Raw genomic sequence first — 4,475 nt, forward strand, 5'->3', positions numbered from 1 at the left:
TAACGATTTTACTGAAAAGAGCATCCTGAAAATGATTTTATTGAAATGTCTTTTAACATATTTTCATGTATTTTAAATTATAAATTTTTAATGTTAGAGTTGAGGTCTTTTAGGTGTTAAGGTTACAAGCTGTATTAGGTCTTTTAGGTATTTTAAAAGTCACACATTAAGAAGAGCTATAAATAGGGTCGTTAATTAAAAATTTTGAAATCTAATCGAACTTGGCGAATTGCAGGTTGACACGTGTTGGCCACAAAGTGGAAGAACCCGACATTCATAGAAAAAAAAAAATTAAGAAAATAGGAACACACAAATTGCAATAATCTAGAAATCTAATCGAACTTAGCGAATTGCAGGTTGACACGTGTCGGCCACAAAGTGGAGGAAAGCGACATTCATGGAGCGAGACATGTGTTAGCCATGAAGAGAGGGAGTGTCTATACTCCAAAGTGCGGCATGCAGCGTGATGCTAACACCCAATCTGAACCGGTTGACCCAAACCAATCAAATTTTGCACCACATGGAAAGCTGAAAGCATGCATACTCCCCTCCTCCTTAGACATGTGGCTACATGTGCGTGGCAATGCGGGTGGGAGTCCTTCCAACGCACATGTAGGTGTTTGAAGGTGAGTTTTTTACTCGATTGGCCTCTTTTCAACTGTTTTTCATCATGATGTCAATAATGACTTTAACATTTATTAGGACTAACCAATGAGTTTTTAGGAAATTTCAAGCTTCCAACTAACGAAAAAGTAAGGTTGGAAGGACACGCTTCATTCCAATAAGTAATCACATAGACTTTAGGCAACTAATACACTTGTAGGGATTGCCAAGACGAGCTAGTATGCAAGCATAACTTGCCTTACACGGTTGAAATATCCATAATTAGGACTTAAATTGAGTAACTTTGGATGAGAACCATAAGTGTGATATAAAAATGATAATAAAAACCACTAGGAAGAGAAATTGAGTTGCATGCCTATTTTTAATATTTTCGTTGTATTAGAATTGAGGATGAGATATTGTGATCTATGCTTCGAGTGATTGAGGGATGTTATCTCCCGGTTGAGCTCGCTTGAATATATAGGTTATGATTTCTGTGCATTAGGTGTTGATATGAATATCTCCCTAATAAACATGTATGAATGAATAGAGTATATTTTTTGTACTTCAAGTGATTGATAGGAATATCTCTCTAACAAAGTATGCATAAATGAATATAGTTAAAATTAGGACACTATAGCTACAATGGTTTACACAAAAGGTTTTTAATAGACCGCAATCAATAGTTTAGATCTGAGTGTACATTGAAGACTAGTTTAGCACCAAGGAGCCAACCTGGAGTGACTTGAAAATGCAAGATGAGATCAGAATCTCTTATAATACCTAGATCTCCATGGCACGCAAGAAAAAGTATGAGAACAAATGAGACCACTATCAATGTTAAGAGGTCCGTTTAAGGAATCATAATTGTGTGTGAAAACCTGTCTTGATAGGGGATGAGGGATTACATAAATAGTTGGCTTGGAGAGTCACTACTACGTGTTGATTAAACAAACTTCGAGAGACAACAAGGAACTATAATAGTAGATGACATAAGTAATTGCTATGTGTAAAATGCGAAGGGACAAGAGACTACCTAATTAGGCAATACAAGGAGTTATTACTGTTTGTAGGATATAATCCTCCTTAAGAAAGGTCGGGTGACTACATAAGTAGATAGCATAAGAAACCACTATTGTGAATAGAATATAAACTGTCTTGAGTAAGTCAATTATATAAGAAACTACTGCTATGGGTAGTATAAACCAACCATAAGAGGGGACGAGAGACTAAATAAGTAGAATACATTTGGGATAAGGGAAAACTCCTAACCTAGGCCTGTACTTTTTAGAGTCCAGGGAGTAAAACCTGAGGTAACTTACTAGGCTATGGATGGGATAAGACTCCGCATGTAGATAACTTACCGAGTATATTTATACTCACCAATTTTTTTTTTTCTTTTGTTTTTTTTAAGTATTGGTCGAGGTGAGGAGGTGCCATAGGCGTAAGTTCTTTTTGTTTTTTATTTTGGGTTGTTATTGTCATTATGTTGTATTTAGCTGTTCCTATTTGGCTACAGCTGTTTTGTTAGGATGTTTTTTTGGATTTTGTACTATGGTGTTGTATGACTTTAAATGGCCCAATTTTTTTTTACTATATTTATACTTTCATATTTATTTTTATTTACTTTTGTCTTTTCTCTTAGTCATGATTGAGATTCCAAGTCTAAAAAATTGGATCGTGACAATGCAATGACGGAAGATTAGCACAAAAACAAAAGAGTGATCGTTATCTGAGCATTCATTTATTTAAAAGGTACATCCAATGAAAGAAGTAAAGAAGCAAGGTGAAAACCACAATCTGGTAGTAAACTCGAGCTGAGCGTAAAAAAAAATATATGTATTGATGACTTTGTGGCCCAATGGATAAGGCGCTAGTCTACGAAACTAGAGACTCTGGGTTTGATCCCCATTAGTATCGATAGGTGACTCTGACTAGTAAAAGGATATAAAATACGGCTAAAATTATGACATTTTATTTTTTTGAAATACAATTGGATGTGTGTACTGTTGTTTTTTGTTGTCATAGATATCAGACATGAAAAATATATGTTTCGGGGTTGCAAGTGGGCATATTTTGATTATTATGTAGTGAATGTGGTAGGGGCTATTCGCTACGTGTATCGGATACCCAACCACTAATGGTCACATGAGGTGATTGCTGAAAATTATTTTTGTGGTAAAGGTTACACGTTGTGTGTAACAGGTAGCAAGCCACTAATGATTTTACTGAAAGGAGTATCCCGATAATGATTTTATTGAAATGTCTTTTAACATATTTTCATGTATTTTAAATTATAAACTTTTAGGTGTTAAGTGACGTCTCCAACCATTACGTAGGTCGAAAGTTGGGTCATTACACTTTATATTCAACAACTTCTCCCATGAAAAAATAAAATATAAGCTCCCATGACCAGGAGCCTACTAACATGACTCTAATACCACTTGTGATGGATATTGATGCTCCATGGTATGATATCATCTAAATTAAGCATAAACTCTTATGACTTTATTTTTTTTATTATGGTGAACGGCCTCATAATACATATAACTAGATTCAAGTTTTTTTTTTTTTTTTATTTTATTACGTGTCATGATTGATGTCAATTTAATGGTATTAGAAATTTTTTGAAATATTAGTTCATAAAGCATCTTTATTAAGAATTACAATTCAATTTGAATATATATTTTGAAAAATCATATTCCAAATGGTTAATTTTTTTTTTTTTAATTATTTGAGAAAAATAAAAAATATATATATGTATTGATAATTCCGTGGCCCAATGAATAAGGTGTTAGTCTACGAAACCAGAGACTCTGGGTTTGACTCCCAAAGAAAGTCGATATGTGACTCAAACCAGGCTCACACATTAAGAGCTACCAAGTATCGACCATAGAACATCTATCTTTTTATTTTAAAACATTTAATTAAGATTTACTAAAAATTATATTCCAAATGGTTAAGAGCTACCAAATAACAACATCTATTCCAAATGGATGAAAGGGCAATGAGTAACGATCTCTTATTGTACTTATTATTTATAAACTTATAATTATATTATTTCCTTTCAAATATTAATTTATTTAAAATATCCAAGGTTCTCTAGCTTAGTTCGTTAGAGCGTTGGTCTTATGAGACGAAGGTCGCGGGTTCAAGCCCCGCTAGAACCAACCAATCATCTCTAATCTATGCTTTTCAATTGAGTGTGATGTCCTGTAGAAAAATGGAATATTATTTGGTTCATTGATTTTATTATTCTATTTTGCAAGTTGTTATTGAGGTTTTAGCATAACGATATATATATATATTTTTTTTTTGAAGGTTTTCACACAATTTTCATTAAGAAAGTCAGAGTTAAATCGAATTGGAGGTAGAATCTTCGACATTTGTTAAGAAATGGTAAAATATGTGTTCTAGAAATTGAAATAATCTAAAAATCTAATCGAAGAAGACGAATTGCAGGTTGACACGTGTCGGCCACAAAGTGGAGGAACGCGACATTCATAGAGCGAGACATGTGTCANGAAATAATCTAAAAATCTAATCGAAGAAGACGAATTGCAGGTTGACACGTGTCGGCCACAAAGTGGAGGAACGCGACATTCATAGAGCGAGACATGTGTCAGCCATGAAGAGAGGACATGTGTATAGTCCAAAGGGCGGCATAGAGCGTGATGCTAACAGCCAACCTAAACCGGTTGACTCGAACCAATTAAATTTTGCACCACATGGAAAGCTAAAAGCATGCATAGTCCCCTCCTTAGACACGTGGCTACATGTGCGTGGCCATGCGGGTGGGAGTCCTTCCAACGCACATGTAGGCGTTTGAAGGTGAGCTTTTTACTCGATTGGCCTCTTTTCAATTGTTTTTC

The 4,475-nt window shown here is 34.6% G+C and overlaps 1 non-coding gene across 1 annotated transcript; it reads left to right on the forward strand.

Annotated features, from left to right (window-relative positions):
• The first annotated feature begins 3,699 nt into the window (after positions 1-3,699).
• On the forward strand, positions 3,700-3,773 carry TRNAI-UAU. The gene has a single exon. It is a non-coding gene; the product is annotated as a tRNA-Ile (tRNA).
• The last annotated feature ends 702 nt before the right edge of the window (positions 3,774-4,475 follow it).

This window comes from Cucurbita pepo, chromosome LG06, assembly GCF_002806865.2.
Source record: "Cucurbita pepo subsp. pepo cultivar mu-cu-16 chromosome LG06, ASM280686v2, whole genome shotgun sequence".
NCBI classification, from domain to species: domain Eukaryota; kingdom Viridiplantae; phylum Streptophyta; class Magnoliopsida; order Cucurbitales; family Cucurbitaceae; genus Cucurbita; species Cucurbita pepo.